Genomic DNA, 27,479 nt, shown 5'->3' with positions numbered 1-27,479 from the left:
TGCCATGGGTGTTGCTGTGGGTGTTCCCATGCAATACCCATGAAACCAGACACATTTCCAGATTTACGAGGATTCATAAACCTGGACATGCGTCAGTATGCTACGCCACCCTAGGGGAGGCGTTGAGAGGCTCAACGAGGAGAAATGTTTTCACTTATCCTCCTTTTTTTCCTCTTTCAATGCGTGCTGCATTCTACAGCATGCATTGAAAGAGGAAAATGCCCAAAGGGATTGTTTATTGTGCAGGAAGGTACCCCTTCCTGCACAAAAACAATCTCCTCACGATGCAGGCATGCTTGCACCATGGTTCAAAGGTGCCTGCGTCGGCACATGGCAGCAGTTTGTGCGCCAGCGCAGGGGAGAGCACAGGAATGCAACGTATCATTGTAAATATGTTGCATTCCTGTGCTCTGAAAGTGCCGCAGCGTGGCGCAGCCACAGGGCTTGCTGTGCCATGCTGAGGCACCTTCTTGTAAATCTGCCCCCTATAGGGGGCCATGCTACCCAATTAGCATACTCAATCTCCTGAGAGGACCTTGAAGATTGGGGTGAACATTCTGTTTTGGAATGTGGCAGGTCATACCAGTAAATTGGCTTATGATGATTGGGTGCTTTGTATACAGAGGTTTGATATAGCTCTATTTCAAGAGACCTGGGCTACTGAGGAAGTTGCTTTGGATGGTTATCATTCCTATTCTGTCCCCGCATTTCCCTTGCCTGCTGTCCACGCCAATGTGGGCTTAACTTGCTGGATCAAAATTACTGCAGATTGTAAAGTCACTGCAATTCACTCCAATAGATCCTAATTCAAGCCTTTTTAACAACATGGCCTAATGGTTTGTGCATCATTCTAATACATTTTTATAACAGCTTTTTTTAAGCAGATTCTATTACCAACCTTAAATTGCTGTCTGAATTCATATTAGGCCTGGAGGAAACTTTAGCACCCCTGCATAATAGTTACATCATCATTCTTGGGGGTGACTTTGATGTGAAATTAGGTACCATAAAAGTGGAGAATGCACAAACCATGTTTGATAGCCTTTCCGTTGGATGTGACAGACAACCTATTGATAAGGTGTGCCAGGATCTCTATCAAATTATCAAACTGCACAGTCTCCTGAATGTAACTGAAACTCACGATCCACAGTAGCCAAATAAGGCAACATTTAAGAAGGAGGGGGTGGGGGGTGTTCCACTGTGATAGACTATATTTGTGTTAATCAGGATCTGGGTGCTTGACTTTTGGGTGCCGCAATAGACGAAAAACCCCATAGTAAACACACCTCCCTGCGTGTGGAACTATGTATCCCAAAGACGGAGGGTGGCTTGCTGATCTTGACCTCTTAGTCACTGGAAACCAAGACGCAAGGGCAGCACTTGGTCTGGAGGAATGTAGAAACCAATTAAGGAATGTATGCTCTAATCACCTACCACTGTTTTTTACCTGCTTCAAGCTTCCCAGTTGTTTCAAATAGAGTCTATTCATTTTGTGGAATTAGGTTTTGTGGTTCGTTTGGCCCTGTAGAAAGATCTCAAAGTATCTCCATGAGGCTTTAACAGCCAAACCCAGGGATGCGCTGGAAGTACGCAATTGCAGGCTGGCATACAGAGAAGGGATATCAGTCAGGTGGAAGGAACTGCAGGATGAGTCTTGGGGAGACCTAGTTAAGGCCTTCAGGCTGAATTCCCCAGAGCCTTTTGGGAGGCCAGTGGAAATATCAAGTCAGAAGGGATAAAATTAAACTCCGTTGTTACCACCATATGCCAGGAAGCCTGGGTTGAGCATTTTAACCCCTTCGCCACGGCAGGAATTCTGCCGCGGCGCTGGGGGGGTTTGGGGGCAGTGCGGTGCCGCCGTGCTCGTGACGGAACCACTCCATCATGAGTCACGGGCGAGCTGTGCTCATGACGGAGTGGTTCCGTCACGACTCTGCCCACTGCGCTAATCGCCCGCACAGGCGGGGAATTAGCGCCGCGTGGGCGGAGCGGCCGCCAATGGCCGCAGCATGACGGAACCACTCCGTCATGAGCACACGGCGCCCGTGGCTCATGACGGAGTGGTTCCGTCATGAGCACGGAACGGGTTAAAAGAATCTATGACTCCTCAAGTGTCATTGGGGCTATTGTTTACTGTTGACAAAGTAAGGTTTGCAACTGCTAAAAGCCCAAGCAGAAAGGTGCCTAGTCCAGATGGGGTCTTTATGGACGTCTATAAAACTGTCCAGTCCTCTGGGCCCCGTTACTTTGTGATGCCCTATGCAAGACAGGGCTACCACAATCATAGCATTCTGCCGTTAGTGCCCCCATCTTTAAAAAGGAAATCATCAGTTGCCAGATTGTTATTGCCCAATTTCGTTACTCAACTTTGCCATCAAGCTGGTTGGCAGAATAGTTTAAGCCCATTTACTGGACTTGGTTGGGGCGACTGGCACACTATCAGAGGCACAGTACGGATTCCGTTAGGGCCAAGGCACATTGTAGCAATGTTTAAACCTGCACCTGCTAATAAGCAAAAACACCATTTGCTTGGCTTTCATGGACCTGTCCTGTGCCTTAAACAGCATGGTGAAGTTCAAGCTCTGGGAGCTACTAATTGACATGGGGATTGGTGGTGGCCTGCTACAGTTCCTAAGAGCGCCTCTCAACTTCAGTTCAGTTTGGTCCCTCAGGCGCGAGGACAGAGGGTTTCCGAATCAGACTGTGGGTGTGGTTTAGCACACCTGTTCTTGTTTTATATAAACAGACTTGGACCATACCTGCCCGCCAAGGTCTCCGATGCCTGCTCCCTAGGTGGCAAGAAGGTCCCTGTATTATTAGTAGTAGTAAAGCTTTATTTCGATATAGAAACATATCATAAAAGCAAAACATGACAGCATAAAAACAATGGTCGAAACAAAGCAATTTACAATTCATATTACCATTAAAAACATTTCATATTTACACGAGATAATCTTAAAATTTATGAAAAATGAAAAAGGGACACTTTACTGTATCGTCAGTTGTTTAGCAGATCTTATGCGCCAAGCCCAGCCTAGGAATTTAGCCAAACAAATGGCAAAAAAGGGTCTTGTATCTGAGAGCAGTATTCTTATAGCTTCCAGATGTGAGCGAGTTCCCAGGCTCCTACAAAGAGGCTTCAACCACCTCCGTCTAGGGGCCATATAGACTCGACACTCAAATAAAAAGTGTGCGACAGATTCGATTTTTAGCTCGCAGAATGGGCAATAGGGTACAGTTTGCAGTGGTGGTTTCCAGGTAGAGGTAAACTGACATAAAGGTAAGACCCCAACCCTGAATTTAAAATATAATGCCCTATCATGTGAACTGTAAATCAAGTCCAAATATGGTTCTCTGGAGGGGATATCTTTAACCATCAAGAAGTTGGCAACAGATCTTGGGTGATTTGATTTACCAAGTCTCTCGTTACCCACCCAAGACCAGTAAGCCTTCTTCAGTTCTTGTTTAGGAGGTGCTGTTTTATTTTCCCACGCAGCTCCCAGACCGAGCTTGTATAATGCCCTCTTGACCTCTCTGAGCCAGGCGATCTTATGCCAGCCAGGTAAGGACAGTACATCTTTTAGGGCGTCTGCATAGCTGTGGAGTTCGGGGACGTTCCAAATTCTAGACCATAGTAGTAAGGGGCGTAATTTAGCTTGCTCGCAGATTGGACGAGTACCTGCGTCCAGCAAGAGGGGGATTGTGGGAGTGCTCTGGGGTAGCCTCATCAGATCTTTGTGAAATTTATTTTCTAGGTGGGCCAAAGTATCCACTCTCTGGGTACCCCAAAGTTCTGCGCCATACAGTGCTGCACTCACAACCCTACCCCTATAAATATCAAGAAGTGCCCCAATAGGTTTTATGGAGGAAGCACGCTGCTCTTTAAGTAAAGCACCAACAACCCTCTTATGGGTTAGAAACACTTTTTGGTGATGGGCCTTCCAGCTCATACTATCACAAAGACGTATGCCTAGATAGTCAAATTCTTTGACCCGTTCTAATGTGACAGAGTCTAGAGTGGGGGGTTTAACAGATTTCTTAGGGGGGTTGAGGACAAGAAATTTGGTCTTGCCAATATTTATGGCCAGTCCCTTGGTGTCACAGAAGGCCTTGAAGCTGGAAAGTAGTGACTGTATGCCTGCAGGTGATTTCGAAATCAGGAGGGTGTCGTCCGCAAACAGGAGCGTCGGGATTTTCCTTCCAGCCAGGGATGGTGCATCTGCAGGATGTTGAAGAAGGTGCTCCACCACTCCATTGACGTAAAGCGAAAACAGAGTGGGGGCAAGCACACACCCCTGGCGGACGCCCCTGTCTACTGGAATACACAGGGTTTTTTCTCCCTGGGCACCCCATCTGATTTGGGCAAAGTTGTTTTCATGGAATTTTATCAGCAAGGCCAAAAAATAGGGAGGTAGACCTAACTCGTCAAGGACCTTCCACAATAATGCTCTTGGAACCAGGTCGAAGGCTGTTTTTAAGTCTATGAAGACTAAGTATAAGCTGCCCCCTCCTAGCACCACTACCTTCCAATAGAGCATTAAAAGGCGGAATGTCTGCTCGACGGTGCCTGTCCCTGATCTAAAACCCGCTTGGAAATCAGACAATATCTGATTTTCATCCACCCACTCCAGAATCCTGCCCAATACCACTTTCCCCGCTACCTTTTGCGTCGAATCCAGCAAACTGATGGGGCGGTAATTGGCTGGGTCTTCCCTGCTACCCTTCTTGAAAATGGGGACTACTTCAGCGCCCCTCCAAGAGTCAGGGAAAGACCCCCCCAACATAACCTCATTAAGAAGAGCAGCAATTAATCTGCTCCAAAATGGGGGATTATTTTTTATCAAGTCGCCCGGGATCCCATCAGGTCCTGCCGCTTTGTTAGAAACAATACACCTGATTGCCTTCTCTACTTCCAAGGTGGTAAATAGGACTTCATTTGGTGGGAGATCTGTGGAACTGAGCCTTGGGAGCGGGTCTGGTTGCGGAGGCCCTGTCTGAGCCGAATACAATTTCGAAAAGTGGGCAAACCAGGCAACACCAGGGATATTACAAGTCAGTTGTTGATCAATGGGCTTGTCTCTTGATCTTAGCAAGTCCCAGAACCCCTTAGCATCTTTCCTTGTGCTCTCCTCCGTTAGGTCACGCCAAAAGTTGAAATCATATGTCCGCTTGGCCTCAGTCACAGTTTTCCTATAAAGTTTCCTTGCAGACCTGATGGTAGCTTGGTCTTTTCCTTTTACTGCAGCAACAAGATCACCCTTAGCAAGTCGACACTTGGCTCGGAACCACTTTTCACTTGTTCTCAGGGCCCCCTTTGAAGCAGTTCTGGAGCTGGGTTTGGGAATGATGAACAGCCCACTTAGTGCCGTTACAGTCTCCGTAAATAATGATAAAAACATCTTGCTATCGCTATTCGTGCTATCAAGCCTAGATTCAGCCTCTAGTAAGATGGTTTCAGCTAGTGACATCCTAGCCTCATCCGCTGAGACTCTTGCCCATTTAAGACGTCTGCCACAGTTTGAGGGAAGAATCTCATGTGAAGCTTTCCATAACTGATTAGTGGTTTCTTGAGACCCAGTTTGCCAGGGGACAGAAATGGTTAAAGCGAGAGGGTTGTGGTCGCTGTCACAGGTCTCTATAACCTCCATGTCTTGATGATATGGCCAGAGGTTATAGTTGAGCATAATAAAGTCAATTCTGGATGAGTGGCCCGTCCTATTGTATGTATGGGCACCCATGGGATCTGATTTAGAACGCCCATTCGTTGCTCTCAAGTTATGCTCCATGCAAAGAGCATTTATATCGATCGCCTTTTGTGTCCATTTAGGGATCGGTTCGAGGTTCAAAATAGGGATGCCCCTCCTGTTATCCTCCTCGTTGGTATCCAGAATATCTTCTTTGGCTAAAGGCTCAAAACATCAATTAAAATCGCCTGCCAGCAGGACGAGAGAGTCGGCGTCACAGGCAGACAGGTAGTTACTTAAGCCTAAAGAGTTTAGAGATCCTCCGTTCCTATTGCCCCTTAAAAAGAGATTAAATAGTTCTAGTTTCCTTCCCCCTTTGTAGTGCACTGTTAGCCATTGAAGGTCAGGTGTTTCGGTGGTCCTTTGAGAAACACTGAGGTCTAGTGCTATGTTGATCCAGATGAGAAGACCACCGGATGGGCGTCCTTTAGAACCTTGGTGACATACAGCCGGAACATAGAAGGTCGAAAACCCCACTCTATGTCTGGGTTCCTGGCACCATGTTTCCTGTAGCAAGCAAATGTCATAGGGTGCCAGGAAGGTGTTCCATTCCGGGTTATCAAAGTTACGTGCAAGGCCAGCCACATTCCAGCTTAAGACCCTCAGTGAAGAATCGCCTGGGGAGACAACTCTATCAGGCAGGTCGATCTCCATTGGATTAGATTGTACTGGAGGAGGGGGGATCGAACAGGGGCCGTCTGGCCTCGTTTCCACTCTTTTGCAATCTAAAATGGCCATTTTGATCGGTTCCATGGCCCGGGGCAAGAGAGTCAGAAGCCCGGCTTGGCTAGTTGGAGGGCCGTTGGTTGGATTTCCAATTATGTCTATAACATGTGGAGACAATGCTTTTTCTAGTTGTGGGCATGCTGGGAACATAGAAAGTCAATCGACCTCCTCCAGGCCTCCAAATCTATTGTAGGTTGAAAGGCCATTCCAGTGTAAAAGAGTATTCTTTTGCCTCATGGGATGGGTGTTCCATGGGTGGTGCTGCACCAAGGACCAGTTATCCGCTTGGGTATGCAATTGGCGTGGGGGGTAAAAATAGGATAGCGGCCTTGGTATGACTAAAGAATCTTCACTAGTTGGCCAGGAACAGATATGGTGCGCCGTATGTGGGTCTTCAAAAGTTACAACTACACAGTCCCCTTGCTTAGATTTCTTGGTTGGGCCCACCCAGGGTATTCTACGGACCATCATTACTCGGCTTCTTTTGCCATTGGGAATCGGTCTGTTGACGTTAAGCCAGGGCATAGTTTTATTTTTCAATGACCAGTGGTTTTCGTGTTGGTCAGTGCCAATCACAGGGACGCCTGTCAACACGACCACATAGTCATTGGCCTCTGGTGGAAGGTCTATATAGCCTCCTCTAAAATTTTCTTTTGGACGAGGACCCTGGGTTTCGGCAGGCTGGGGTCTGGTGGATGCTACCAGGTTTGGATTTACTTTTCCAGGTTTAGAGTTCCGTGTGGGAATCTGCGGTTTGGTAGCCTGAGGTTTAGCGGTTATGGAAACTTGATCCACAGCCACAGTCCTCGGCTTAGGAACAGGCCTTACAGCAACAGGTACTGGTGGGGGGTGCTGCTCAGCTTGCAAAACAGGGGCTGGCGAAAGTGGGTCAGATAAGGACACGCCCTGGTTTTCGAGACTTCTCAGGCCAAGAGTGGCCAGAGCAATAATGCTCTTCTCCATCTCGAGTAGATTGTTTTCTATCCTAGACAATCTTAAGTCGAGTGGTGAGAGAAGTTTTTTTAATGTTTCCCAGACTTGATCTATAAATTCCTTATCATTCCTTCCCTGGTCTTGTACCTGCGCCCCCTCGTCTACTGGGGTGGTGTTGGCTGGACCCTCTCCCATACTTTGGCATACTGACTGTGTGCTCGAGGAACCCTCAGGTAAAGCATTACGTGCCTGAGTGTTGGTCATTGTGAGCTGGTGGGAGACTGCGACCTTTGCCTTTTTACCAGAGTAGGCTGAGCGTGATTGGCGTTTTCTTTTGGGTTGTGCACCACTAACACGGGAAATAGTTGGGAATACTTGGGAAAGGGGATTAAGGGTGGGGGTCTGGGCGTGAGAAGGTGCAACAAAACTTAGCTCTTCTGTAATGCGTGATTGTTCTAAGGGCGGAGTGAGGGTGGAAGTAATCGGGGGCTGGTGTAAATCAACCTGGGTGGTAATACTATTTGGGCGGGCAGGGCGTGCTGGAGTGACAGCAGAGGCTATATGTCCTAGGGATGATTTTTTCGAGAGGGCAATTACCTCGGACAGCCTACGTGCAGCTACCAATTCTAGGGATACCCGGGTTTGAAGTTTAGATATTTCTTCATCGATGGCTATATTTGTGCGGGTGATGAAGTCGTCCATAGGGCCACAGATTTGTGAACCACCTTTGGAGGCTTTGCTACGTGTCATCCTAGTACTCATGGTGCTTACGATGAGATCAGGATCGTCACTCGACTTACTAACTAGGGAGCTTCAGTTTAAGCTAACCTGTCTCAGCACGATGATACAATAACAAGCAGGTTAGGAGCAATAAGGGGGGTGGGCCAGGGCCGTCCTCTGCCGTCCTCGAACGGCCTCAAACGGCCCGCTCTTAGCCCGGTCTTCGCCCCGGTCGTTGCCCCGCGCGCGTCCCGCGTGCGCGTCGTCCACACAAGCTATGAAGGAAAAACAAGAGGAAGGGGCGGGAAGAGGACCAGCTGCGGCCGATCCACGCCGCTAGGAATGCTGGTCCTCGCAGTCCCGCCTCTACCCCTGTTGACCAGATGACAGCTTGCAAGGGGCGCGTTGGTGCTCAAAGCACGTGAAGGGAGGCAGAAAGAATGAATGTTCCCCAGAAAGAGTCTAAGCCTAGGAGCGGCACCCGCGAAGCGGGGGCCGCGAGGCGTGGCGAAGTGGCCAGACAGCAACAACACAGGAACAGCGCTTCTTTGCAGGAAGGGTCCCAAGGCTCACTCACTCCACACAGATTTTAAAGAGGAGGAGGAGGGGGCGGGAAGAGGACCAGCTGCGGCCGATCCACGCCGCTAGGAATGCTGGTCCTCGCAGTCCCGCCTCTACCCCTGTTGACCAGATGACAGCTTGCAAGGGGCGCGTTGGTGCTCAAAGCACGTGAAGGGAGGCAGAAGGAATGAATGCTCCCCAGAAAGAGTCTAAGCCTACGAGCGGCACCCGCGAAGCGGGGGCCGCGAGGCGTGGCGAAGTGGCCAGACAGCAACAACACAGGAACAGCGCTTCTTTGCAGGAAGGGTCCCTGTATTATTATATACTGATAATGCTGTTCTGATATCAAGAACCCCTAATGGTTTAAAGACACTATTCCAGGAATTTGTATCTTTTAAGGGCTCCTTGGGTTTGGCTACCAACTAGTCCATAACATTTATTATGAGATGTAATTTAAAACATACCAGGATGCAGGGTATCGAGCTGCAAGGTCACTCGGTGGCACTCACCCAGGATTTCACCTACCTGGATGTAGTCTTTGATTCAAAGTGGAACTGGGGGCCCTGTACCACTGCAGTTCAGTGTAAATTTTTAGGCTTTATCGAGTATGTTTTTAACTTGGCCAAACTCATTGGGAAAAAAAACATATACCCCCTTTTGGAGGTATATAGGAGGAAGTGTTTCCCCATCCTGATGTATAGTGCAGCGATATGGGGCTATTGCAACCCAAGCCCCTCCAGGGGGTACACAATGGAGTGTTTAGGAGGCTTCTGGGTGTTCCGCCTACCTGTTCTACCTTCATTTTGCACCAGGAGCTAGGGATGGAGTATGTGGTGAACTCCATCATCCTTGTTCCCACTGTTGCTGTGGTGCTAGATATGAACTAACCTGCACGTGGCCTTTAACAGGGAGACAGTTCTAGATTGCCTAGCCTGTGATAGGGGGCCGAATATCCCCTGGATTTGCTTTGTAAAGACCATGTTTGAGGAACTGGGGGAGGTGCATTTTTTCTATAATCTGGAAACTTTGACCACACATGATATGGCTCGAGTTAAATCTCTGTTTAAAATAAATAAATACAACCATAGAGCTGCGATCGAGATTATGAAGCCCTGCATAACACCCCAGCTTTGGCTCAATACCTAGGGAGGATTGATTCTTCCTGGGACAGAATGTTATTATAACGTGATTCCGCCTAAGTTTTGTAGGACAGCATTTGAATCTCCCTTTGGGCCAGCATGATATATCCAGTATTCTGTCATGCCCATGTGACGAAGCCTCATCCCAAAGCATGCCACATTTTGTCTTTTTCTGCATATTTTATCAAGATCATTTAAAAATTATATATTTCCTGCAATCAGGACAGGGAGTATTTGTGTTTCTAAGCAGCTTTAGAGTTTCTTCATGCTTTGGAGACCCCAACGATGTATGTCAATGTATGCAAACTTCTAAGATGTGCCGTCAGAAGAGGGATTTCATTGCTGTTTTAAAAATCTTTTTTTATTCAGTTACTATCTGCTTTTACTCATGTCTAGAGTAGCTTAGTTGTATCTTTCATTATTTTTCAATAATGTAGCATTTGCAGTTTACCAGCCCATTTGAGCAAGTGTTCACCGAGTGAGGGGTTTCTTTTTTCTTTTTAATGAATCTAGGGGCATATTATCAAGACAGGCGAGACAATTATCGCCGCTTTAGCGGCAGAAAACTGCCGCTAAAACGGCGATAATGGACTTGATACTAAGCTCTATGGAATTCCAATTGAAGCCCATGTTAGATGTGGAGGACATCTAACATGGGCTTCAATTGGAACTCCATAGAGCATATTATCAAGCCCATTATCGCCGTTTTAGCGGCAATTTTCTGCCGCTAAAGCGGCGATAATTGTATCCCCTGGCTTCATAATATGCCCCCTAGTTTTCTCTGATGATATTTTAAGAATTGCATGTCTCTTCCGGAAAGTTTTAATTATGTACTAGTGTTTAAAAGATATTGTGATTACTGATACGTGATGAACTCTTTTATTATAATATGATGTATTCTGACTGCACTTTTATGGCCATGTCGTGGTCGAAATAAAGGGTGATCCTGTTTTATGGTCTGCGGAGCCAGTTTTTAGCGTTAATTTCTCTGATATTAAAACCAACTGTTCCCGCAGCAAGCTCAAATCCACGCAGTCTTCCATAGCTTGTAAAACATTTATACAGTGTGTCTTTACAAATTCGAAACTGCTCCAATATGCAAACATTTATCTATTTGTCACTATTGGAGGCCACTTTTTTTTCTGCTCAGGACAATTTACGGTCCAAGTCCGAGTCCGACCGTGTACAGTCCGCCACAACACCAGTAAGGATGGACACCCCCCCCCCCCCCCCCCCCAGACGACGATTCATTTTGAACAGTGAAACTGAGGCAGGTTGTAATCCTCTCTCATCTAGGTTACAGGTCAAGGCACACCCACGCACCAACACCTCTTACAACAGGTCTGGGGCGAGGCTAGCTTACGATTTGCCTCTTCTCGGTGGTGCAATAAGAATAATGACATGGCTTTTGAATTCTTGCTTAATGTGTAAAAAATCGACAGTTTCAATTCCTTCTAAGGGAGAGTGTCGACAGGTCAGGTCAACCCTTATTTCCATTCATAGCTCATTTTATGTCATCAGGAAAGTCAGTGACATCTCGTGTGGCTGTCATTTGCACAACGTGTTTCTTTTTACTTCTGAAGTTCTCTGTTTTTTTGTATGATTTTTTATTAAGTAATTGGACCCCTAATGTGTAGAGCAGGAAACTGTAGCTTGTTGCATCAAGGTCACCCCTTGCAGGAGCTCTAATAGAAGGGCCCTCATCAGGAGGCCACTGCAGCCCACACCACCCATTGCCCCTTCTAGCACTACCAATGCCAGCACCAAACCAGCACTAACCATCACCCTCCTACAAGTGTGACAATTCAGGCTGTTCCAGCCCCACAAAGCAATAAGAATAGCATGGGCGACAGGTGTAGTCATTTTTTAACATATATTGAATTAGTAAACAACTGTAGTTGTGCTTACTGTAAATCAGACAAATAGCCCACCAGGTGGCAGACTGCCATAAGTGCTGGTGCTGCCAAGTAAGTGCTGGTGCCGAGCACTGGAAACCACCGGCTCACATTAAGCATTAAATACGGGAGAACTCAAATGGCCGGCTTACTCATGGCCCTAACGTGGTTCCTTTTCATAGTCCCCTGAGACCAAGCACTGACTGCTGGCAGCTAAGTACTGTTTTTTTAGGTGCCAAGGGTGCTGAAGAATAGACTCCCAGTATATAACGAAGTCCATAGGATTGGGGTCGAACGAGGGAGGGACAATTTGTATGTATTTTTCTTTAATTATAATGAGTATTCATAAGCATTATGCATCGTCATTAACGATGCAACTAAACTCTCCTTAGTTTAGAGATGTAGTCGAAGAGACACCTATACGCACAAGATGTACAAATCTTGGAATCCAAAACAACTACACTAAACACTTTAACTCCCATGTCTGAACTAATATTACACTGCCAACCAATGCTCTATGTGAGCTTTCAAGGAAATCCTGTCTATTAAACCCACTGCAAAAGATGCTAAGCAGTGCTAAAGTGTGTGTGCTTCTCCCCTAAACAGAGTGATATTGGTGTATACATGGTTGCCATATTTAGTTTACTTATATGTCCCTTGTAAAGTGGTATACCATATACCCAGAGCCGGTGATCTAAATGCTACTAGTGGGCCTGCAGCACTGATTGTGCCACCCACACAAGTAGCCTTTCAAACCTGTCTCAGGCCTGCCATTGCAAGGTCTGTGTGTGCACTCTACTGCCACTTCGACTTGGCTTTTAAAGCCACTTGCCAAGCCTTAAAAGCCCCTTTCATTACACATAAGTCACCCCTAAGGTAGGCCCTAGGTAGCCCTAAGGGCAGGGTGTTGTGTTAGTAAATGGTAGGTTTTAGACCTGGCATCACTGGGGTGGTTTCCCCTGACTTTTTGCATTCTAACCTCCTGTTTTGCTGGCTTTATGATTCTGGGCTCTGGACCACTACTAACCAGGGCTAAAGTGCATAAGATCTGTACTCAAAACATGGTAACATTGACTTATCCACAATTGGCATACTTAATTTAATTATAATTCCCTAGAGATGTGTACTATATGCGCCCAGGGCCTGCAAATGTAATGCTACTAGAGGCTCTGCATCACTGATTGTACCACCCTCTTCAGTATCCACTTTAAACATGACTCAGCCCTGCCATTGCAGAGCCTGTGTGCAGTTTAAGCAACTATTTCGACCTTGCAAGTTAACCTACCTGCAAGGCACACCTTCCCTTTTATTACATATAAGCCACCCCTAAGGTAAGCCCTAGGTAGCCCTCTGGGCAGGGTGCAGTGCATTTAAAAGGTAGGACATACTTTTGAGTTTTACATGTTCTGGAAGTGAAGAACTGGTATATTTGTTTTTCACTTCTGCAAGGACTTTCTCTCCCTTAGGTTAACATTGGGATTGCCTTAAAACATATTTTAAGTGTAATTCCAATTGAAAAAGATGAAGATTTGGAGTTTGGTGTCTCTAAACTCACAATTTAAATTCACAACTTATGGCGCAGTCGGATTTTAAATTGTATGTCTGAAAATACACCTTTCATAAAGTTGTTACTAGAGGGAGCCTTGGGTCTTTGCACAAACTAGATAGGACAACTTATATTTTTTATACAAAAAAAGTATCTAGTTGCCTTGTCTCTCAATTGTTCAAAAGTAAACGGACGGTCCAATGCCCTTAGTTCATTAGTCCTTGTGATTTATTTCACTTTTCTTTATATTTTTCAGAAAAATACTTTTTGCATTTAAAGTATGTCTTCATAAAGGGCAACACTTAGGGGCCCATTAGGATGGCGGGCAGAGGCACCACGCGGTGCTGGCAGAAAATGCAATTTTTAGCACGCCTGCAGCGGTCCTCACTCCCGCCATATTAGTATGGACAACCATGGCCCATTTCCCGTCTGCCGCGGTGCGCCGCAAAAGCCATCAAAATGCGCCCGCCACCGTGGCGGTGGGAGCCAATAGAGACCCACCACCATGCAGAATGATGTCCCGACCGCCGTACAAATCAGGATGCCCCTAGCAGCGGAGAAACCGCCCAAACAGAGACGGCGGAAGCACAACTGTGGATCGCAAAACCAGATTTCCGGTCCTTTCCAACCGGTCCCGAACGCAACGGATCCAGCTCTACACGTCTTCCTGGTGCTGTACCTGATACACTACCAGCAAGTTATGCACCGTTGCGAACGGCACCGCAGGTATGCAGGTATGCAATAACACAACTCCGCACACAACAACAGCACACAACTCATGGGCATATATAGGGTTCCTGTTCACACCAGACACCCTGGTGGGGACAGGAACACATCCACAAGTGTACCCACACATGTCCTACCTGTCACCAAATCATCCCTCCGCATCCAGGTCACCCACCAACCACGATATCAATGCAATGTCCCAGTAACGTCACCGCAGCGGTGAAGACGCGGGAAAACATGCGCACAATGTAGAAGGCAGGGCCAGCGCCAGGCATGGGCAGTGCACAAAGATCATAGGGCCACACCTTCACCATCCACACACTAGGCCCCCCACACCCATTAAGGGACCCCTCCTGTGCACCCCCATGCACAATGACTAGCCAGGTGAACCCACACCCTGACCCACACACCAAACAACCAGGGAGACAGTCACAGTAGGTGGTGCTGCACAGGAACACACAGCACATAAGCTCAGGGCCGGGGCAACCCTCACACCACACTACACTCATGTCAAGCAAACTGAGTCCAATCACCAAATTAACACTCACAATGAATATAAACAATCACTCAACTAGACACACCCCACACTGACACACAGCCACATACACTGACCAGATGTCAGCAGCAATGGAGGACAAGAAATGGGAAAGCTAAAGTGAGGTGGACGCAAATGGAAGGCCACGGAGCTAGCCACTAAGCATGTGTACATTACATGCAAGAGAAGGAAGATATAACAACACCCTTAGCCCATCAAATCACACATGGCTGGCACAGTGAGTGAAATGAAACCACAGTCACCTCTGTGCAACAACTCAGAGAGACAGCAAGACAACCCATGCAAAGGCACAGGGATGAAAGGAAGTCTCTGAAGTCAAACAGTGTTCAGCCACACATCTGTATCCAACTACTTGACAGGTGTATGTCAGCAGCACAACACACAGGGCCCATTGTCACACGCCATGACTGTCAAACACAAGTTGGATCCTTCACACATACCCCCCCATCAACCTCACACCTGCAGCACTCAACACCAGTGTCAAACACACAGAATGGTGCCAATAATGTCCAGTCAATACACTGGCAAACAATCACACTCCCTGAGGGGCATCCATAAACATCACACACACACTCAGGGATGCCTGAAATAATGATGGCACAAAAACAAAAGCCAAACACAAAACTCACTAACAACATACACAGAAGTGCAACAAGCCCAGACCTGTGCAGTAAAACTGTGGAAAGGCAATGGGAGCCCAGACAGAACAGGAGTACACAACATCATCACTCAGGAACAATGCACAGACTAGGCCTGGGCAAAAATTTCGTTCCGTTCGCGGAAATTGCGATAATTTGACATTTTTGCGTTCCGCGGAGAGCGCGAAAATGTCAAAAATTCCGGTTTCCGCAGCTTGGCGATAATTTGTTTCTTGCTCGCGCTGTAAAATAATACATTCTCGCGCGCGCGCGATCGCCTTACCTGAATCCCTGCGTTCGCCGACAAGTTTTCTTGATCCGGTCGCGTTCTCCATGAGATGTTGTATTGTTTTTAGCCATTTGCGCTGTCTCGCGACAGTTCGCGCCCGCAGTGACGTCATGCGTCGCGCGATCACGTCTTTCTTCTCGCGATCATGCACCGCGAGAACAACTCAAATCAAGATGGCCGCGCCCGCAAGCAACCACATGGGTAAGTTGGCGACCCGCAACCATGCAGAAAATCTCGCGAACATGCCGGAAAAAAACTTCCGCATCTTCGCGATATTTCTGCTTGTTTGCGATAATTTTAAACATTCTCGCGATAATTTGCGAAGGTTAATTCCGCAAATTCCGCCCACCCCTAGCACAGACAACATACCCCAATACAGACAAGAGGTGGATCATCAAAAAACAATCCTGAACACTAACTGGGAGCAATGGGCCAATAAAAAAACACAGACAGCTATACCACGTCAAGCATAAAGTCAACATGGTGTCATAGTGTACCACATGCTGCACATGCACAATCCTGACAAATGACAGCTCAAATATAAGAGGAGAAACCATCAAGGTGCACTCAAAACAAGCTCAGGAACAAGAATACTCATAAGTGCATGTGACAGACACACATGTAATGCACACTAAACTAACAACACAAATCTGAATGTTTCACAATGCACTAACAACTCACACACAATCACATGCAGAGAGAACATCACTCACAGAGCATCTGTCAGCTGAAAGAGACAATACAGGCCAAACACTGCACACATCCACATCAAACACACAACAGATGTACATGCCAATCCTTCATGATGCAAACACAGCTGTACATCAGGGGATGCACACCAGGCAATTACAAGGCAACATACACCCACAGCACTGCATGCACAACATGCAGTTTGTGCACACCAACCAACACATACCTGAGTGCCACAACATGAACCCCCACAAAACAAATCACCTTAGCACATAGACAACATCACACTCAGGAAGGTAAGAAGTACCTAAGCAAACACACATACAGCTCACCCATCACCCACTGGTGCACAAGTCTGGGACACCCAGGTGAAAACAACATGACCAGAGGACTGTGCAGCACAAACAGTTGAACTGTATATGAGCAAACCTAACTGCAAAACAGCACAAGAACATCACATATAACCAATTGGGAAACTGTCCTGAGTGGCACAGATCAGCACCACAAAGCATAGTGTAACAAATAAAGTGGTGGGTAGGCACACACACTGGCAAACCAAGGGGACAGCTGACATGAGAGTGAAGTGTTGTGTATGTCAGTAGTGGTCATGTCTGGAGTGCCCCATACAGACACAGATGGACTGCACACTCACAATGGGTAGGCATAAGAAGCACAGATAGGGGACGTAATGACTCCACACCCCACATGCCACACTAGAGCCAAAAAAAGCCTCAAGTGACAGCAATGCATGGGAAAACACACCCACAATGTCAGTGTGGCTGAGCAGGTCTGCACAGTGAGCATAAACAGTATCAAGACACATGGCTGATCAACAAAACACAACACTGACTTGCCAGTCACACACTCTGCATACTCATAATTGGCACCAATAACTTGTAGGTGTTCACCAGAAGTGCAAGGACACACCACCACACTGCACAGTGCACAACGTACAACTCCCTCATGTGCACACAATCACAATCACAGGGCAGACTAATCAAACTAACAGGCACTCAACTCCTGGGTGACACATGTGTGCAGTTGCCATTGCAGGGGCACACACACATCAACACTACTGACAAAGTCACCCCTTCACACTGCACACTTCTTGACCACCCAAGTGCACACATTGACATTTACCCATTTGACTACGATGACAGGCCATCACAAGATGAGCATGCACCAACACTGCTGTTCACACATCAATAAAGATCACACAGACATGATGGCCCTAGCCAGCCTGCCTGCAATCTTGTGGATAGAATACCACTTTGTGCTGGCAATGCATCCAAACATGACATGTGTACAATTTAGCTAACCTGACCAAAGAATGATTATGATAACAGTAGTTCATCACAAACCACCATCATTGCACCCCCAAGCCTCAGAGTCAAGAAGAACTGAAGGGCCTGTCACCACTGCAAAACCCCAAAAAAGTGGCAATGTTGAAGTGGCATACAGAGCATGTGTCACATTAAACCATATCCACACAGAAAACCCTATATTTAGCAAGGACTCTGACATAGCAGACAACAGGAGCAACCGTCTTTATTCACATATTACACAGATAGGCACCAAAAATAGACAAGAGCAAGGCCAGTGGCCAGTACAAAGTGCAGAGTAGGTACATGAGATCCTGCACAGGGAATGGGCAAACAGCAAGGCCAGTGGCCAGTACAAAGTGCAGTTTAGGTACATGACATCCTGCACAGGGAATGGGCACACAACAGTGAACATCAAGGCCAGTGGCCAGTCCAAGGTGCAGAGTACGTACATGAGATCCGGCACAGGGAATGGGCAAACAGCAAGGCCAATGGCCAGTACAAAGTGCAGGGAGGTACATGACATCCTTCACAGGGAATGGGCAAACAGCAGTGAACATCAAGGCCAGTGGCCAGTCCAAGGTGCAGAGTAGGTATATGAGATCCTGCAGAGGGAATGGCCAAATAGCAAGGACAGTGGCCAGTACAAAGTGCAGAGTAGGCACATGCCATCCTACACAGGCAATGGGCAAACAGCAGTGAACATCAAGGCCAGTGGCCAGTCCAAGGTGCAGAGTGGGTACATGAGATCTTGCACAGGGAATGGGCAAACAGCAGTGAACATCAAAGCCAGTGGCCAGTCCAAGGTGCAGAGTAGGTACATGAGATCCTGCACTGGGAACGGGCAAATAGCAAGGACAGTGGCCAGTACAAAGTGCTGAGTAGGCACATGCCATCCTACACAGGCAATGGGCAAACAGCAGTGAACATCAAGGCCAGTGGCCAGTCCAAGCTGCAGAGTAGGTACATGAAATCCTGCACAGGGAATGGGTGAGACTGTACCCTGCCATGACCAGCATCACAGTTAGGGGGATAACAATGGGCAGTCCAGGCACTGCTTAGGAGAGACAGTTGTGTGAGGGGGACTTTCACTCTGACTTGGCTGTCAGTCGGACTTGGAGGTGGCTGAGTGTCGGGGCCAGTTGGAGGACTGGGCCGGGGAGAGAGAGGCCCAGCTGAGGTAGAGGTATCAGTGGCTTTGGAAGCCGGAGAGCTGCTTGGACTGGGTGGTGTGGTGGCACGTGGCGGTGAAGTCATACTGCTGTGAGATACAGTGTGGGTGGGAGAATATAGAGGGGTGCCTTTCCACTTCTTGGGGAGTCTAAATGGCTTCCCTGTCTTGGTAGGAGTGGGAGGTGGGGCAGACACAACAGGTACACTCTCCCCCAAAGCTGCATCAGGTGCAGCCAGTGGCTCGCCCTCTGGGGACATGCTGGATCCAGTGGTATGCTTGGCCTGGCCTTGCCTTTGCCCCTCCATCCCCTGTTTACCAGATGTACGCCCTACAGTGCCCTCCTTTCCCTGCATCACAGGGGTGTGGATGGGAGTTGAGGTTGTGGGTGAATCTGCCTTGGAGCTCTTTTTATGTGGACTCTTAGCAGGCACCAGCTTCTTAGCGGGCACGGCAACTGTCTGCTTGTCTTTGCGAAATGCTTTTGGGACAGGAGAGTCCTTGACTGGGGATGCCTCTGAGGCATGTGGCCTGCTTCTTGGCTTTATGCCCCTGAGTGTTGCCTGAAAGGCTTTTGCCTTTGCCCTCTGGGGTGGCTTTGGTTTTTTGGGGGGATGGTGTCTGCACTCTGGCCCGCTTGAGCTGCTGTTGTTGTGTGCTGTGTGTGCTGTATCTTTAGCCTGAGGCCTGTGGTGTGTGGTCACTATTGTCAGATGTAGCCACTGCCCAAAGGGACTGGAGCTGGACTCTGAGATTGTGCGAGTTGAATGGCTGCCTTCACGGCAGAGGACAAAGACTGGACATTCTGTTGTAGCCCACCCATGTTTGAATGAATGCCCTCCATGAAAGCAACGACTTGTGCCAACTTTTTGTCATGGTCTAGGAAGGCGTTGATGAGAGTTGTCTGGCCCACACATAGCTGGTGCAAAAGGTACACAGACTCAACACTGATGGCAGCAGGGGAGACAGGGGCAGAAGCAGCAGTGCCTGGGGTGAAGGACACTCTTCCCTTCTTACTGGTGCGAACACAGGCAGCACTAGTGGAAGTAGGTGGGATGGTGGGCACTGGACACTGTGTGGTGGAAGAGGAGGCAGAGTTCCCGCTCCCTGTGTCCGCCAGCAGATGTGTCACCGCTGGCGTCAGATGACGTTGAGGTTGGTGTCTGTGGCTGTTATTCCTCAAGCAGACTCCTGTTCGCCTCCGAGGCACTGGACACATCAGTGTCACTGTGCTCATGTGTAGCAGTCATGCTTGATGCCTCACCACTGGTGTCTGTCCCCTGTCCTTCTGTGCCCACGGGAGATGCTACATGAGACAGAGATGTAGGGTCAGTTCAGTGGCATTAACACAAACATCATATGCAAGCAAAGCACAAAACAAGATGATGATATCCCCATGTTGCACACCACCCTGTGCAGTAACCTTGTGCAACCTCAATTCAAAATTTGATTTTTGCGTGTTATCATGCATATGTGGCATAAGTGACCCATGTGATGAGCACACAGCCAAATAGCCTGCCGATGGCTCCGTGTAACCAGATACACAAATCCCTCTGAGCACACCTAGAACCCTGAGGGTGGAAAAGATGTTGCCACTGTCACATCTGGAGGCAGCAGAAGTGGACAACACAGATACAGACTCCAACATAACAGCCCACAATGGCCATGAGTCCATGCCATCCACCATGTCGTACTTTGGGGCACAACTACAGTTGCACATTGGTGCCAGATGTGTAGTCCTCACAATTATGACATCAGGCAATGCACACATTGATGAAAGCACACTCAGATGATACACACTGCCGTTCCATTCCATGGGATGTCCCTGACTACCCCAATGCAGATGATGCCAGAAGACCACGACTCAGAATGCAATGTCAAGGGCCATTACTCCAATGACACGAGAAAGTACAGGTAGGGAAAATGCATGACAGCTGCACCTAACACAGAGGCCACTTACAAGCCATTTCATCACACTAGCAACATCACAGAGCCCAGCGCTGGCCCAGGCTGTGAACACATGCAGCCACTCACAACCAAAGTCACCCTTCTCAGAATACTCACCCCCAGCTTGCTGCTGATGCTCCTTCAAATGTGCATCCAGCTCAGACTGTGTCACAGCTAAGATGTGGGACATTAGTGGTGTCATGCTCGTGCGCGCCAACCTGCCAGTCCGAGGGAGCAGCCCCAGCGTCATCTCTGCCACATTTTTGCTCAGCCGCAGATGTCATCCCACCTCTTCTAACAGTGTGTGCGCCGTCGGTTGGAGACACCCAGAGCCCGCACCTTGCATGCAATGGCCCTCCACACGGCCTTACGCTGGTGGACTTTGAGCTGCAGGTATGGGAGAAAAGAGGGCAAAAAATCAGTTACACAAAGTTATGTACAACTATCTCTCAACACAGGAGCATGATACTAACTCAGCACAACTTCACAGATATGTCTAGCAGAGACAATACAGCATCTCACATAGTAAATTAGAATGGTAGAATCATACGAAAATGCATGCAGGTATGAGGGTGGATGCAGTACCTGCCCATCTCATACACATGCAGGATGCCAGCACAGAAAGCTATGTGTAGGCTGCCCCCATCTACTATACAGTTTGAGGGTGAGCAAGACAAACATTACATTTAAAAATATGTTTAGGGGCACACTCAGTGTGTCCAACACTACGCAGCCATCAATGTCCTTGCCCTGTGAATGGCTCACTGTGTCATGGAGGTCATAATGAGGGACATGATCTTACAATCTCACACCCTTCTCACAAGGCCTGTCGTGTGCAATCTACAGGGCTGAGATGGCTCTTTGATGGATAGTCTAGCAAACAACACACGTTTCACTCTGTATATTCAGTGATGTGTCCTTGTCAGATTGGGCAGTGACTGTGCAGGCCAGGTGGGCTCACACTGAGGTCCAACGTGGGGCATCAGAAATGTCACATGAAGGGACAAATTTTGAACGGAAACAGTGCCTACACATGGTAGTCAGTACACATGCTGGTGGAAATGGAAGGGGCTGTGCACAAAAGTACAACAATCTGCTGTGTCATAGGTGAATTACCACTGAGTATCATCCTCTGGTATTAAAGTCCTGAGCATAGTGCTGACCTATACATGATGCAAATTTTAAGTCAGACACAATTCCATCAGTACCCTCTGGATGTAAACCCCTGCTAAGGCCACAGATGAGCCTATGAAGAACATCAGGGACCCACACATCCATTCACCTAGGCAATCTCTGTCCTGACTCCTGCATTACCAACTTGCTGCATCACTGTATGGCTGACAAAACAATACATGTCCCTCCAATTTTGATGTGCAGGCAGGGAAATGTGTGAAATAGGCTACATACCCCTTTCCCCTGGAGACAGCATGCTAGGCAGTGCATGACACAACCCCACACTCTCAGGCACATACTCCAGCAGATCAACGTCATGTGTGCACTCCCTGCACTCTCACTTCCACTCTGAACCACTTACCACGACATTTGGAGCACCATATAGCCTCCAATACTGTGTGAGCACCTCGTCCACCAGGACCTCCAGCTCCTCGGTGGTGAAGGGACGGGGCCAGATCTTCTCAGTCCTCACCATCACTGGGTCCTGGAGACAGGAGCAGCAACAGTTGGTGGTGAGGGGTGTCAAGCAGCAGGCTCTGGAGACAAGAGCAGCAGCAGTTGGTGGTGAGGGGTGTTAGGCAGTAGGCTAAGGAGACAGGAGCAGCAGCAGTTGGTGGTGAGGGGTGTGAGGCAGCAGGCTATGGAGACAGGAGCAGCAGCAGTTGCTGGTGAGGGGTGTCAGACAGCAGGCTCTGGAGACAGGAACAGCAGCAGTTGGTAGTGAGGGGTGTCAGGCAGCAGGCTCTGGAAGCTGCGGAAATGTGAGGCTCTCTCCCACACATATATATCCCCCTGGGATAGTTTCTGTGGTTCCAAGCTGCTGCAATTGGTGTTCCAGGTCAGCCTTTTTCAAATGCATCCAATGACCAGCTCCGTGGTGGTGTAGCACACCTACCGCGATTTTCAAAATTGCATTAGTCTACTGCAATTGTGGTTCCCATTGGCTGTAAGGGCATGGGCATTGGTGGTGACACACCGCAGGGGCCAGGCGGTCTCTACTACGGTTGTGTATCTTTCAATTGCATCCAGTGACCGGCCCCGTGGTGGCAGAGCACGCCTACCGTGATTTTCAAAATTACATTAGTCTACCGCGATTGCGGTTCCCATTGGCTGTAAGGGCATGGGCATTGGCGGTGACACACCGCAGTGGCCAGGCGGTCGCTACCGTGGTCGTGTATCTTTCAATAGCATCCAATGACCGGCCCTGCGGTGGCGGAGCACGCCTACCGTAACTTTCAAAATTGCATTAGTCTACCGCAATTGCGGTTCCCATTGGCTGTAAGGGCAGGGCATTGGTGGTGACACACCGCAGGGGCCAGGCAGTCTCTACCGCAGTCATGTATCTTTCAATTGCATCCAGTGACCGGCCCGCGGTGGCAGAGCACGGCTACCGTGATTTTCAAAATTGCATTAGTCTACCCCGATTGCGGTTCCCATTGGCTGTAAGGGCTTGGGCATTGGCGGTGACACACCACAGGGGCAAGGTGGTAGCTACCGCGATATGGGTGCCATACATTGCTAAGAATGACTGTGATTTTGGTGGCAGAGCACTTTGACAGCACCTATGGACACATCATGCTGTGTCAATGGCCAATGGGCAGTTCTCAACAGTGCACAGTGGCCACATGATTAATGGCACATGATTGTGCACACAATGCCAATGTAACATTTACCCCACTGCTGACTACACATGCCATGTTTGTGTATATGATTTTAAATATTAGCATGTACACCCTCACATGTCACTTGTGATATTGCTGGGTGTGTACACAAAACAGTGTTGTGATGGACTCTCCAATTGGTACACATGTTAATGAGTGAAAGGGCAGAGCAACTCACAGTGATGAATGTCTGACTACACAATGTGCATATTTGACTGTCTACTTTTCGTGGCTCATGCACAGACTTGTTGTTTACGCTCAGACTAGGCGCATTGTGTTGTTGATGTGTGCCCGATTCAACTTACGCAAGAAGGTGTGTCAGGTACAGCATCTAGGTATGAGACAGTAGTGTTGCTGTTTCACACATATGCTGCTGGAACTACTCTCAGGGCTGCACATGCAAGACGTGGACATATCCCTTTGGGCATTCACATAGTCAGATATTGTTTGGGAGGTGCTAGCTGTGTGAAAAGTGGACAGGTGTACGGATGGTGTAGCTGAAGGTGTCTCTACCTGTTAGTTGGGCTGTGAGCTTAACTGTGGTGACAGTCATTGTTGACGTTGTGTCAGTCAGAACGTAAGATGTCGGACAAATCTCCTGGTGGATTGCATTGACATGTGCCCCATTTCATCTCACCTAGGAGGAGGCCAAATGTGCATTGTCCCTACACAGTGCTGGCAGACATGGAGGATGAGGAGGTCATATGGAAATTGTGTCTGGATTGACCCATCCTACAACACCTATGTGCTATGTTGGAGCCCCACCTGCAGCCTCGCAGGACATATCCGAGTGCTTTCAAAACAACGTCTAAGGTGGTGGCGGCCCTGCATTTTTTTGCTTCTGGATCATTCCAGTACACAGTGTCCAGCGCAGGTGGTATGTCGCAACCTATGTGCCACATGATGTCCTACAAGGACAGATATATCCATTTCCCCAGGAGGCATGAATTGGCGGCTGTGAAGGGAGATTTTTATGCACTTGGGCACATCCCCAATGTTGTTGGTGCCATTGAATGCACACATGTTGACCTGGTTCCACCACAGGCCCGTGAGCACATCTACAAGAACAGAAAGCATTTCCATTCCATCAATGTGCAATTGGTGTGCCAGGCAGAAATGTTCATCTCACACATCTGTGCCAAATTCCCTGGCTCGGCCCATGACTCGTACATCATGTGTAACAGCATTGTGCCACAGCTGATGGATAATCTGCTTCCGGAGCATGCATGGATTGTGGGTGAGTACGAAGAGTCAGGTAGCGTGCTGTGTGTGTGACATGCTGTCCTCTGCCACAGTTACATTAGAAAGTTGCTCTGTGTATCTCCCACCTAGGTGATTCTGCATATCCCAACCGTCCTTGGTTGCTGAGCCCATTGCGGAATCCCAGGACCCCGGGTGAGGTCCGCTACAATGATGCCCATGGGAGGACAAGTCGTGTGGTGGAGCGTACTTTCGGTCTCCTGAAGTCACGTTTCCGCTGCCTGGACAAGACCGGAGGTGCACTGATGTACTCGCCCAAAAAGATGTGTCAGATTGTAGTTGCATGCTGCATGCTCCACGACCTGGCCTTGCGCAAGGAGATCCTTCTGCTCCTAGAAGCTGATGAGCAGCCAAGGCCCCCGCCTGCTAACCAACCCATGTCCAGTGACGAGGATAGTGGAGAGGAGGAAGGTGTCGACCTGCGTCAACAGGTCATCAACCACTACTTCACTTGAAGGTGAGTGAGAATGTACAACGGAGCCATTGTCTGCTGATGTCGTTGTTGATGGAAAGGTGTATGTGAGCTTTGTGACTACAGCCTGTTGTTGACTCAGTGCTGGGTTCCAATGTTCCTGGACAGGGTAGTTTGCCAGAGATACAGGATGTTCAGGTCGGTACTGTTGCTCATTGTAATGTGTGCAGATTGGAGCACCCTGATGACAAGTATTGTGTGATGGCTGTGATACCATCACCTGACTAGTGAATAGTGTTCTGTTGTGTTTTCCTAGGTTCCTTCAGCCTCTCCTTGCCTACGAACAATCCGTACTCCAGGTATATTGTAATGATGGTGAAGACTGCACATCCTGTAATAAACACGGAGCAGACACAACGACATGTGTGTGTAAGGAGTGTTTATTTCAAATGGATTCATGTGACATGGGAGTGAATATTTACGAAAAGGTGAATAGTGAAGCAATGAGTTGTCAGTGATGGTAGATGAGACATCCGAGTAGTCACCACATTGATGTGGTGACCCAGTCCAACAAACGGATGCCATTAACAAGGCAGTGGGGGGAAGGACAGTCAACAAAGTCAATGCAATGGTGAAGAGGGTTGCCATCATGGCTTGCTCCTTGACTGGCGTTTGGCAGGTACTTTGCCATGGGTTCCTCCCTCGGATTTCTTTACACGGCCCCTTCATCGTTTTTTAGGGGGGCCTCTGCTGCGGGGTCAGTGGGGTCTGAGGTGTCCTCCCTCTCCGTGACTGCAGGGGAGGATGTGGAACTGTCATCCTGCAGGACACCGGAGGGAGGTAGAGGTGTTGGTTGTGCCGCAGGCCTGTTCCTCAGAACCGCCACTAGCTGGCCCAAGAGGTCCACAATTTGGCCCATGCGGGTGTCGATAGACCTCAGCATCAGGCAGAGCTCACGTAAATCTTCCTCAGCCTGGGCCGTTCGTCCCTTGGCCCGTTCATAGGCCCTAAGGACTCTGTTGATGTTGTCCAGGGCTTCGGTCCCAGGGTCCTGTTGGCTTGACTTCCCCTTGCCCTCCCACCTGCCCTGCTGTCACGGACCTGTTGCCTTACCACTGTAGGCACCCACCTCCTCTCCCTTCCCTCATCAGTTGGTGGGGTGGGGTGGTCATCCTCTGGGGCAGGGAGAGTGCTGCAGGCAGCATTGGTGGAGGTGGTGGTGTAGGCCGAACAAGTCATTCCAGCAGGGGTAAGCATAGTTGTTGTTGGTGCTGTTGAGGTGGTGAGGGGACAGTGGGGTCCTGGGACCTGTTGCACCCTGGCACACCAGATGGGCTGACTTCGAGCTCCGCGTCCTCAAAATCCAGGGAGTCCTCATCCAAGTGTCCATGTTCCAGGGGTCGAGACTTGCCCTGCAGGTTGATGTTGTCGTCCTCTGCAGTCAGTTGTTGGTCACCTGTGGGACAGAGGAGAAATGGTCATTCACGTACATACCTAAAGCTTTGTGGTCGATGTATCTTATTTACTGGTTATGCAACACACAGTTAACTATTTCACGCATTGTATGTCTGCACTGTGATGTGCATCATGACATGATTTAGAGGTACATACATTAAAATTCCATGGTGTGACATGTCGATGGATTCCATGCCCCACGTGTAGATTCTGTGATTACGAGGACATGTTGTCATCTGGCAACTGGCGGCAATACAACTTGATGTGAGGCATCTTTGCTGTTACTCTGCCTGACAGGCATTGCATTTGCGATTGTACTGGGCATTTTCATCTCATGCATACCTTTGTCAGGTCCTGGGCTTAGATTTATTGGTTCGACAGACCCTGCTTGGTTTGTTTTCATATGGTCCTTCAAGCTCAGCTCCCATGTAACTTACAGATAGCATTCAATGCTGTGCATGTTTGTATCCTGATTTGCTTTGAGATTAGATTTGTTGAGTCACACCTCTGTTTCTATGACAGTTACATACGCTTAGCTGTCTGCACACTGTAATTGGCAATTGTATCTGTGTAAATGATGGTGGGAGGTGAGGGCTGGTGTTGTCATTTGGCTCCATGATTTTAGAGAGGAATGGTGGGGTGCATGCACTGTCTACTTGACTGTTCTGTTTGTGACATCTCTCTGGGTGTGTGGTTGAGTGCTCCATCCTGCACAGGGGTGGGACAAGGGAGTATAAGATGGCTAGCTACCTGTTAGATGAGGGTGAACAATGCAATGGCTGCCACATGCTTTTTTTTTTAGTTGTCCTCATACTGCCAAAGCTCTTATAAGTATTCCTCCTATCTCTCCATACCAACGTATACCAGCCCTCGGAAGAGGCAAAGAGAGAAGGGAGCTTTTCCTCCAAGATACTA

Source organism: Triturus cristatus, chromosome 11, assembly GCF_964204655.1.
Source record: "Triturus cristatus chromosome 11, aTriCri1.1, whole genome shotgun sequence".
Lineage (NCBI taxonomy): Eukaryota > Metazoa > Chordata > Amphibia > Caudata > Salamandridae > Triturus > Triturus cristatus.
The sequence above is the reverse complement of the archived record's forward strand: the minus strand, read 5'-3'. Positions refer to the sequence as shown.